Source organism: Mesoplodon mirus (genome assembly GCF_964341445.2).
Source record: "Mesoplodon mirus genome assembly, chromosome: 2".
NCBI lineage: Eukaryota > Metazoa > Chordata > Mammalia > Artiodactyla > Ziphiidae > Mesoplodon > Mesoplodon mirus.
Genome location: NC_138977.1, coordinates 204,739,885 through 204,752,528, shown reverse-complemented (window position 1 = coordinate 204,752,528; position 12,644 = coordinate 204,739,885).

Sequence of the window (12,644 nt, the reverse complement as noted above, 5' to 3'; positions counted from 1 at the left end):
TCAAGAAGAAATAGAAAATCTGAATAGACCTATAAATAATGAGATTAAATCAGTAATCAAAAAACCTCTTAACAACAACAACAAAATCCCAGGACCAAATGGCTTCACTGGTGAGTCCTATCAAATATCTAAGGAAGAATCAGCACTAATTCTTCTCAAACTCTTGCAAAAAATAGAAAAGGAGAGAACACTTCCTAACTCATGCCAGAGATAACACATAAAAAGAAAACTACAGACCAATATCCCATATAAATACACATGCAAAAACCCTCTACAGAATACTAGCAAACTGATTCAAGCAGTACATTAAGATTACTCCTCAAGACCAAGTGAGATTTATCCCAGCAGTGCAGTGGTGGCTCAACATATGAAAATCAGTCAGTGTAATACACCACATTAATGGAATAAAGGACAAAAACTACATGTGATCATTTCAGTAAATGCAGAAAAAGTATTTGTCAAAATCTAACACCGTTTCATAATAAAAATACTCAACTAGAAATAGAAAGGAACTTTCCCAGCCTATTAAAACCATCTACAAAAACTCATAGCTAACATCACAATGGTGAAAGACTGAAAGCTTTCCACCAAAGATCAGGTACAAGACAAGGATATCCACTCTTGCCATGTCTATCCAACATGTACTGGAAGTTCCAGCTAAGGAATTAGGCAAGAAAAAAGAAATTTAAAAGCCTTCAGATTAGAAAGGAAGAAGTAAAGCTATTCCTATTCACTGATGACATAATCTCAGATATGAAAAATCTGAAAGAATCTACAAAATACCTATTAGAGTTACTAAACAAGTTTGGCAAGGTTGCAGGATATAAGATCAATGTACAAAAATCATTTGTACTTCTATAAACCAGCAATGAACAATCTGAACATTAAATTTTAAAATTTTCACTTATAATAGCATTAAAAAGAATAAATACAGTTTACCTTTGAACAACATGGGCATTAGGGGTGCCAACCCCTGCCCCAAGCACACAGTTGGAAATCCATGTATAATTTTATAGTTGGCCCCGTGGGGTTCCACATCCACAAATTCAGTCAACTGTGGATTGTGTAGTACTGTAGTACTTACTGAAAAAAATCCATATGTAAGTGGATCCATGTAGCTCAAACCCATGTTCAAGGGTCAACTGTACCTAGAGATAAATTTAACAAAAGAAATTCAGGACACTGAAAACTACAAAACATCATGGGAGGAAATTAAAGATCTAAATAAATGAAAAGATATCCCATGTTCATGTATTGGAGGACTTAACATTGTTACGATGGCAATACTCCCTGAACTGATCTACAGGTTTCATGCAATCCTTATCAAAATGTCAGCTGCCTTTTTTGCAGCTGGACATGGACAAACTGATTCTAAGATTCATATGGAATTACAAGGAATCCTGAATAACCAAACCAATTCTGAAAAAGAAGAACCAAGTTGGAGGACTCATGGTTCCTAAGTTCAAAACTTACTACAAAACTACAGTAACTAGAACAGTGTGGTACTGGCATAAGACAGACTTATGAATCAGTGGACTAGAATTGTGTCCAGAAATAATCGCATACATCTCAGGTCGCTTGATTTTGACAAGACCATTCAATGGGGAAAGAATAGTCTTTTCAACAAGTGATTTTGGGTCTACTGTGTAGATGCATACAAAAGGATGAAGCTGACCTGTATTAGTTTGCTAGGGTTGCTATAACAAATACTACAGGCTGGATGGCTTCACACAATAGAAATGTATTTTCTCACAGTTCTGGAGGCTAGAAGTCTAAGATCAAGATGTTGGCAGAGTGGATTTCTTCTCTCCTTGGCTTGTAGATGGCCATCTTCTCCCTCTGTTTTCCCTCTCTGCATCCCTGTTTTATTATCTCCTCTTCTTATAAGGAGACTGGTCATATTGGATTAGGGCCCACAACAATGATGTCATTTAACCTTAATTACCTCTTTAAAGATCCTATCTCCAAATACAGGCACATTCTGAGGTACTGGGGGTTAGGACTTCAATACATGAATTGTGGGGAAGAGGTGCACACTTCAGTATGTGAGGGTGACCTTGGGAGCCCAGCACGGAACACCACAGAGATCCGGAGCAGCAAGCTCCCTGCAGCAGGAAGAGGCAGGCACGTGTCAGGCTGTGCATGGAGGGTTTTCATCAGCCACATGTGTAGCAGGGACAGAGGCAGCTGCTCCCCAAAACAGGTTCTCTGGTGAATGGAAATGTGTCTTCCATTCTCTGTCCTTAGCAACACTGGCCTCTTTGGTTTGTGTAGAACCGCAGATACAGGACAACTCAAAGGGAGAAAGGGATATTGGACTTTCTGTTTGTCTGGCATGTGGGTAATCAAGCTGGTTTTCTTTTGAAAAGTAGAAAACATGTGACCTTATGTGTCTTCCAGGCTGGTGATTCTGGCTGTTTCAGGTTATGCTGGTTACATAAATTCAAGCTGGGCTTCTGAGACACAATTGCTTCGTATCTTTTGTCATTATTTCTTTCCTTGTTTCTTTGGAGAACAGGGCTAGGATAGTGGAAAACCAGAATTCTAAACTGAATAGAAGGGCCCTTATCCTTTAGAGAGGACTGCCCCCGTGTATCTTAGTATCCGGTAAAATGTGACTGCGCCCCCTTCCCACTCACCACGGATGTGATTTTCTCATCATCTGAGACAGTTTGCTTCCCAGCCTTTTCATCCTCATTGCTTCTTCTCAGTCCCCATAGGTGGACACGTGCTTAGTGGTCTGTAATGAATGTTTAGTGATCCATCATTTCTATTGCTCAAATAAATTCATTTTTTAAGAAATTAATTAGGATGGATTATTCCTGCTCTAGGAGCTCATGATTAATGACTTGGTGCATTTAAAGTCCTGCACATGCAGGCAGTGTCAGGCCCTAATTCAAAAGCTTTTTTCCCCTCTGTTTCTTCATTTAGAACAATGTATTCCCTCTCTCTCTCTCATAAAAATAGGTTCAAAGTCATAAGTAGATTGTAGCTACTCCTTCAAAGATTCTCTCAGAATTAGGGCTCTATTTTTTTGTTTTTGTTTTTTTCTCTTTTGGCTGCGCCAAGTGGCTTGCGGGATCTCAGTTTCCTGACCAGGGGTTGAACCGGGGCCATGGCAGTGAAAGCCCAGAATCCTAACCATTAGACCATGGAGGACTCCCAGGACTCTTGTGATAATTAGAGAAATAAGTCTCATACTGAGCTTCCACCCAGCCTTATGAAAAGAACAAAAGTTTATTTTTTCCTCCCATTTCTTTGTTCTAATTCTCTCTTCTGCTTTTTAAAAATTTAACTTGTACTTCCTATTTCTCATGTTGCTGTACACTCTTCAAATATTTTAAGAATTATTTTTCATACTTTTCACTTTTAATAGCTGCATTATAGCCCATCAGATTGGTATAGTTTACTTAGTCATTCCTCAATAGCTAGACATTTAGGTTTTTTTGTTCTTCAGTTTTTACCATTGTAAACAACACTGCAGTGAATACTTTTCCCCATTTTTTTTCTTTTCAATTACTTACTTAAGGCAGACTCCCGGAAGCAGACTCACTGTGTTAAAGCGCGCAGACGTTTGTTGCAAAATTGTTTTCTAAACTGGTTGTGCTGGTGTATCATCTGGAACTTATTAATGTGTTTATTTTGCCATACCCTGACCAACATGAAGCATTATAATTTTAAAACTTTGCTAACTAGAATATATATATATATATATATATATATATTTTTTTTTTTTTCTGGTACGCGGGCCTCTCACTGCTGTGGCCTCTCCCGTTGCGCAGCACAGGCTCCAGACGCACAGGCTCAGCGGCCATGGTTCATGGGCCCAGCCGCTCCGCGGCATGTGGGATCTTCCCGGACCGGGGCACGAACCCGTGTCCCCTGCATCGGCAGGCGGACTCTCAACCACTACGCCACCAGGGAAGCCCTAAAATATATATTTTATTCTTGACTTTTTATTTTGAAATATTTCAAATCTTCTGAAAAGTTATGAGTAATACAATGAACACTGGATGCCCTTTCCTTAGATTAAATTGTTAACATTTTGCCATATTTGCTTTAACTCTTTATACAGACACATATACATACATACAGCTTTCCCTAAACCATTGAGTTAGTTGCAGGCATCATGACACTTCACTCCAAATACTTTAGCAAGTATCTCCTAAGAACATGGACGTTCTCCTACATAGCTGCAACATAATTATCACCCTTGGGAAATTTAACATTGATGCAAGGCTATATTTAAGATATATCCATATTCTAATTCCCCTGATTGTCCTTTAGAGCTGGTTTTTTTTTTTTTTTGGTTTTGGTTTTGGATCATACATTGCATTTGGTTGATATATCTCTTATATTTTCTTTAATCTAGAACTTTTTTTTTTCTTACATTGATCTTGTTGAAGCATCTAGGCCAGTTGTTTTGTCTTTGTCTGATTCTTTCCTTGTGTTTAGATTCAAGTTAGACACTTTTGGCAGGAGTACTACGTAGACAATGTTGTGTCCTTCCTGGTGCATCACGTTTGGAGGCTAGTGATACCAGATGGTCTCATCAGGTTAAAACTTTTATTCTGTGACAGTTTTGACATACAATTATTATTTCCTAGGAAGGACAGTGCCCTCCAAACTACTGCCTAAGAGGAATCGGGCTCTCTATTTCAAATAGGAAGGGACAGGGAAGTAACACCAGTTGAGCACTTACTCTATTCCAGACACCATGCCAAGGGTGTTTACAGAATTAATCCCATTAAACCCTCATAATAACTCAGGGGTTATTATAAACATTTCACACATATGGAATCTAAGGCATAAAGAAAGGACCAACTAACGTTTCAAAGTTCCAGAAACTGATGGAGCTTAATTTTAATACAGGTCAGTCTTACTTTAAAGCTCATGCTTATTCAACATAGTATGCTTTCTTAAAACCATGTTCAGAATAAGGTGGAGTATCCTCACGTAGACCCATCCAGCATGGGGTAATGAAAGGATGGCAAGTACAAGGTGCACACATCACCACTCATCATTCGTCACTCACGGCAGACATTGCTAATCAAACCCACCATGTAACCCTCCAAGCCTAGGTGTTTTGAATTCTTTCCCAAGTCACTGTTCCAGGCATGTGCCAACAACTGAGAGGAGTCAACAGGGGAGATAAAATTTATTCTGTGGATTTGTAAGCAGGCACACATGGGTTCAAACCCATACTCTACCACTTACTAGCTATATGACTTTGGACAAGTCACTTAACCTTTCTGAGGCTCAGTTTTGTTACCTATAAATTGAAATAATATGTAATTTGCACTAGAGTTGCATTAGAATTATCATGGGATTGTTATGTTTGTAAAAGTATCAAGTACCCAGTGCTGTACCTGGTCTGTATTTTGAACTCAAAAATGTATAGCTTTTGATGCTCAACATTGCTAACCATAAGAAAAATGTATTGATAAATCAAAACCACAATGAGATATCACCTCATATCTGTCAGGAAGGCTATCATCAAAAAAACAATAAATAACAAATGTTGGTGAGGATGTGGAGAAAAGGGAATCCTTATGCACTCTTGGTAGGAATGTAAGTTGGTGCAGCCACTATGGAAAAGTGTGGAGATTCCTCAAAAAACTAAAAATAGAACTCCCAGTGATCCAGCAATTCCACTCCTGGGTATATATCTGAAAAAAACCAAAAACACTGATTTGAAAAGCTATGTGCACCCCAATATTCATAGCAGCATCATTTACAATAACCAAGATATGGAAGCAACCTGAGTGTCCATCAACAGATGAATGGATGAAGAAGATATGATACACACACACACACACACACACACACACACACAAACATGCACACACGCTGGAATACTACTCAGCCATAAAAAAGAATGAAATTTTGCCATTCGCAACAACATGGATGGATGGACCTGGAGGGTATTATGAAATGAGTCAGACAGAGAAAAAGTGTATGTTATCACTTCTATGTGGAATCTAAAAAAATAAAACAAGTGAATGAATATAGCAAAACAGAAACAGACTCACAGATATAGAGAACAAACTAGTGATTACCAGTGGGGAGAGGGAAGGTGGGGGTCAAGATAGGGGCAAGGGCTTAAGAGGTACAAACTACCATGAATAAATAAATAAGCTACAAGGATATATATTGTACAGCACAGGGAACATAGCTGATATTTTATAATAACTTTAAATGGAGTATAATCTATAAAAATTTTGAATCACTATGTTGCATACCTGAAACTAATGTTGTAAATCAACTGTATCTCCAAAAAAATATATAGCTTTTAAGGAGCTCTATCCATCAGTTCTTGCTCTGTAAACCTGGGAAACATTAGAAAACAAGGAAATTATATCAAGGAACCAAAGTTTGGAGATAAATACACACAGCACATAATTAAGTACAGGCTATGAGTTCTGTAGAGGTTAAAAAAAGGAGTGAAGGAGAGCCTGGCTGGAGTTCTACAGGGCGGCCTTCTGGAGGAGGTGAGATTTGAGCGGGTCTGAGGGAGATTTAGGGTTTGAAAGAGCCACCGGTGGGGAAGGTGGTGCAACATGAGCAAAAGCGGTAAGAGAAAGTCAGCAGTACAAAAAGGAGACCAGTCCATTTGGAACATAGAGTGGAGCCTGGAGAATGTCTTGGGATAACGAGAGTCTTCAGGAAAAGCCCCTCCAGGCAGTAACCTTTGGTTTCCCTCGTGTTCCCAGCCGGCCCCGTGGTCTTACCCAATTAGCCTCAAAGAGCACCGGGGAGGCCAGAGACGCTGCACAGTTTTGGGCTACCACCAGGGGGCAGTATAGCCCCACAACTTAGAGCTTCTCCGGTTCGTTTAGAACTTTTTCTGAGTTCCTATTTTGTGCCAGGAGCTGAGCTGGGAGCTTAAAAGTATCTATCCACCAATCTAAGGGTCTAACGTTTGTGGAGCTCTTTGCATGGAGGTTGCAATGTACCTTTTCCTCGGTGATCTCACCTAATACTAATCACAATCCTGTGTGATCTCCGTGTATTTGTCTCATCCCCATGGAGGAACTGATGTTGAGGGGTTTAAATTCAAACCGACTGTGAGGAAATCTGAATTTGAACTCAGGGCTACGATCTCTAACCCGTGCCCTCTGCTACAACCTACAGCCTTTTGTCAAGGGGATAGGAGCATATAGATATTTAGCATAATAATGAGTTGTATTAATAATTATTAAAAACCAATGGCATGGGCCTCCCTGGTGGCGCAGTGGTTGAGAGTCCGCCTGCCGATGCAGGGGATACGGGTTCGTGCCCCGGTCTGGGAGGATCCCATATGCCGCGGAGCGGCTGGGCCCGTGAGCCATGGCCGCTGGGCCTGCGCATCCGGAGCCTGTGCTCCGCAACGGGGGAGGCCACAACAGTGAGAGGCCCGCATACCGCAAAAAAAAAAAAAAAAACAAAAAACCAATGGCAGAATTTCAGTTGGAGAAGATGAAAAAGTTCCAGAGATGGATAGTGGTGATGGTTGCACAACAGTATGTATGTGCTTAATGCCACTGAACTGTTCACTTAAAAATGGTTAAAATGCTAAGTTTTATGTTATGTATATGTTACCACAATTTAAAAACATTCATTAATAACAGTAGTTAATTATATTAGTAGCTGTCTTTTTAAAGCACTTATGAAGGTGTTAATCATTTAATTCTCACAACCACCAGTTGAGGTAGGTACTATTCTTATTCCCATTTAACAAAGAATTTCGGGAATTCCCTGACGGTCCAGTGGTTAGGACTCTGCGCTTTCATGTGTTCCATCCCTGGTTGGGAAAACTAGGATCCCGCAAGCTGTGCGGTGCGGCCAAAAAATAAAATAAAATAAAATAATTTCATCACTTGGTCTGTCCTTCCTCCCTCCCTCCTCCACAACAACTCCAGTATAGGCTGTGATCTGCACCTAACTAATCCTTGTTTGACCAGCATTTTAAAGTGTGATGGAGTGGAAAGACCATGGTCTTTGAAACTGACCAACCTGGAGCGGATATGGGCTCTGCTGCTTTTCCAGCTGAATGTTCTTGGGCAAGATACTTAATCTCTCTGAGCCTCAATTTTTTCATTTATGCAATAAAGATAACAATAGTACCCACTTCATAGGGTTGTTGTGATGGGCAAAGAAGTGTAAAATGCGTAGCATAATGCCGATACATAGTAAGCACTTGAAAATGATGGCCGTTCTTATTATTTGCACATAGTAGAGTGTTCAGAAAATAATAAGTAAATGGATCGATGTGTCTTGAGAGTACCTGAAATAGCTCCTGGCCCTCCTGGGCACGTTAGAGGCAGGATATTCAGTCCCAATCACTTTAGCCCAATCAGTCCAGGAATGACAGGACTGGATAAGCTTCTCTGAGTCCAACTCCATCATTTTACAGAGGAAGCCAAAGCCCAAGAAAGGGAGTCGTTTTGTGCGAGGTCATCCTTTGTGTCAGTCAGCCAGGAAGTTACCCTGAGAAGGAGTCTGGGGGTGAGAGCCCCGCCCCTGGAGCCAGGCCTGGGTGACGATGTGAGCTTCACATTAGCCAGCCTGGGACCTCTCCCAGAAAACAGGTTGTCATCAAGTCCCTTCCAGCCTTGGGTTTGTTCTGAGAGGCACTCGCCTCTGCCCTTTTCTGCAGGAGCAGCCAAGAGGATCATGAAACTGGGAAATCAGCTGTTTATCCTAGCTTCTAGGGTGGGGAGTGAGGGGAGAGAGGCAAGGGGAGGGGCTCTGGGCACCTAGCCCTAGCAACACCTTTGGTTAATATTTATTCTTTCTCCTTCCTTGGGCTGGAAACCAAGGGGAATCCAAGCAGCACCACGTGAAGCAAGATCCCAGGGGCTCTGAGAAGCTTGTTCCAGTGAGAGGTGACTCAGCACAGGCCTCAGAACCACAGGGAGTGTCCCGCAGCCTGGATTCTGCGTAGGCCTGTGTGCACTATGTGGGCCACCGTGGCTGTTACTGTAGGTCTTCTGAGGGGAGGTTTTGTCTCCTAGGAGCCTGACGATGTCCTGGCCACCCCCCAGCTAATAAGTGGGTGGTAGGACCAGGGTCCTCGTTATGGTTTCATCTCTAAATAATGTACTTTCCCTTGAAGAAGCCCTTCATGTTTTGTCTGGATACGCAACCCTCCTTCTCTGCAGGCTCTTATCAGTACCATCTCCAGACTGGGATTTCTAGAACGGATGTCATCAGGGCACTCCCAAAAGATGCCTCACTGTTTGTGAATTGAGCTGTCATCCTTAGCACAATGTGGTCCTGACCAAAATTTCTGCCTCATCACAACCCCCACTCCCTTCTCCCACCAGGTACCCTGTACTATAGCCCAGGGGTTTTTTTGTTTTGTTTTGTTTTTTACATCTTTATTGGTGTATAATTGCTTTACAATGGTGTGTTAGTTTCTGCTTTATAACAAAGTGAATCAGCTATACATATATATATGCTCCCATATCTCTTCCCTCTTGCGTCTCCCTCCCTCCCACCCTCCCTATCCCACCCCTCTAGGTGATCACAAAGCACCGAGCTGATCTCCCTGTGCTATGCGGCTGCTTCCCACTAGCTATCTATTTTACGTTCGGTAGTGTATATATGTCCATGCCACTCTCTCACTTTGTCACAGCTTACCCTTCCCCCTCCCCATATCCTCAAGTCCATTTCCTAGTAGGTCTGTGTCTTTATTCCTGTCTTACCCCTAGGTTCTTCATGACATTTTTTTTTCTTAAATTCCATATATATGTGTTATCATACGGTATTTGTCTTTCTCTTTCTGTATTACTTCACTCTGTATGACAGACTCTAGGTCCATCCACCTCATTACAAATAGCTCAATGTCGTTTAGCCCAGGGTTTTGCAGCATGAACTGTCCTCAGAAGCATCGAGGGCCCTTGTTTTTTTGTTTTTTTTTAATAAATTCATTTATTTATTTATTTTTGGCTGTGTTGGGTCTTCGTTGCTGCACACGGGCTTTCTCTAGTTGCGGTGAGCGGGGGCTACTCTTCGTTGCAGTGCGCGGGCTGCTCATTGCGGTGGCTTCTCTTGTTGCGGAGCACGGGCTCTAGGTGCGCGGGCTTCAGTAGTTGTGGCACGCGGGCTCACTAGTTGTGGCTCACAGGTTCTAGAGCACAGGCTCAGTAGTTGTGGCGCACGGGCTTAGTTGCTCCGCGGCATGTGGGATCTTCCCGGACCAGGGCTCGAACCCGTGTCCCCTGCATTGGCAGGCGGATTCTCAACCACTGTGCCACCAGGGAAGCCCGAGCACACTTGTTTTTTTTAAATGCAGATTCCTAGGCCGACCAGATCCATTGCTCCCGGGGCCTGGGAACCTGCTTTTTAATGATACTGAGGCTGATTCTTGGGCAGACTGCCATTTAAGAACTACTGCTCTGCCAAACCAGATTGTTATTTCACGACTGTCTGGGCCCTCGGTGCCCTTTCTCATGCTGTCCCTCTTCCTAGAATGCCCTTCCTTTCCTTCCCAGTCTGGTGCACTCTGCTCCTCCTTTAAGGTTTATCTCATGTTAGCTCTTTTGTGCTCCTTCACCCCAAATCTAGGTTCCTTTCTTTGTGTTCACACAACCCCACTTCACTTTCTACCTACCTCTGCCCTAGAATTTTCGTACCGTCAGGGTTGGTTCCTCTGCTTGTTTGTGAGCTCCATAAAGACCATAGATAATTCGTTTTTGAATTCCCTAGACCTAGCAAAGTACCTGGCAGACAGAAAGCATGTTTGCTGAATGAAGGAATGAGTGAATGAATGGAGACCAGGCTCCAGTCTAACTCAGAAAGGTAGATTTAACCCATTTTGTAACTGACAGAGTCAGGATTAATCGTGCAGGTTTCCTGCTTCACAGTTTCAGTCTGTTACTTGGTCTAAATATTTGGTCTACTCTTGAGGAAGCTACAGATTTACGTTTTGGCAAGAGCTATTTAGATTAGCCATGAGTTAGGACTTAGAATTACTTTTTTTTTTTTAAATCTCAAAATGTGATTCTGTCTTAAGCCAAGGAACTGCTCTCTCCTAATCGCTTTGAGGATAGAACTCACCAGACTTTTTCTCCACCTCAGATCTGTTCCTCAGGATCATCCATCTCATAATTCTTGACCTTTTAACTCTAGTGCCATACCTGCCACCTCAGCCAGGCACACCCTGGACCTTGCCATGACTGCTTCAGCTCAGAAATGCCAACATGCCGGTCTCTGGCCAGAACTTCCTTGCCTTCAGCTTACTCACTTCCCCCACTCCCAGTTCACCTGCTCTCTGACATCATGACTCCCTGATCTCTTTCCTAAGCCCCAACCCACAAGTAGCCTCCTTTCTTCTTCCCCTTCCACAGGGAGGTGCCCCTCCTTCCATCCCAGGCAATCCCTCGCCTGGGCGCTGGACTCCATCCCTCCTGATCCCTCAGCACTGCGTTGTGTCGTCACCTCCCTTTCCTCCATCTTCAGTCTCTCCCCTGCTGTTTTCCTACCACACATCAACACAGTCAAGCTCCTCTCACCTTTGTGGCTACCTTCCTCTAGCTATTAGCCAGTTAAGGTCTGGGACCAATTCTGATTGTGTGGAGCTTTCCCCACACCACCAAGCAATTCTTGGTTACCAGCTGGGTGTCCTACAATTCAACTCAGTTCTGACACTATCTACCCAGAGTTAGCATCAGATCCCACAGGTTAAGGGCTCAGTCCCACAAAACTGCCCACCCACCTTCAGATGCCAATCAAAAGCCCAAGTTGTGACCTGTGCTTCTGTCCAACTGGCTGTAAGTCAGAGGTTCCCATGACCCCCTCCTTCCTTGGGTTTGATTAATTTGCTAGAGTGGCTCACAGAACTCAGAGACACATTTTACTTATTAGATCACCGGTTTATTTTAAAAGGATATAACTCATGGATAGCCAGATAGAAAGAGATGTTCACCAACCTGGAAGTGCTCTAAACCCCATCCTTTTGGGTTTTTATGGAGGCTTCATTGTATAGGCATGATTGATTAAATCATTGGCCATTGGTGATTGATTCAACCTCCAGCCCCTCTCCCATCCCCAGAGGTCAGGGGCATGGAAAGGTTCCACCCCTCTCCTGGCAGCCAGCCCCATCCTTAGGTGTGGTCCAAGAGACCTCATTAACAAAAGACATCTTTATCACATTCATCACTTAGGAAATTCCAGGGGCTTTAGCAGCTCTGCCAGAAACATATGAAGACCAAATATATATTTCTTATTATAAATCACAATATCACACCAATCTTTCAAGTTCCCTTCACAGCATAGCTTATCAAGAGTAGGCCTAATTTGCTACCCACTCATTCCCAACCCAGTTTCTGTCCCCACCATTCCAGTGGTTCTTTCCAAGACCCCAGGTACTCCCAGCCTCCTAACTGTAAAATTCACTGAGCAGTTTTTAGTTGCTATTTTGCCTGCACTTTGTATGGTATTTGACACGAGGAGCCACTCCTTTCTTCTTGAATCTCTGTTCTTCCTTGGTTTGCAAAGCACTCTACCTACCACTGTCTTTATGGGGTCCTTTTCCTATTCTCAGACGTCAGCAGTCCATACCTTTCCTTGTTTAGCCCTTCTAGCTTCTTGTTTTATTCGTTCTCTCTGATATGCCTCATATAATCTGAAGCTTGCCACTTGGTATGCAAGACATCTGA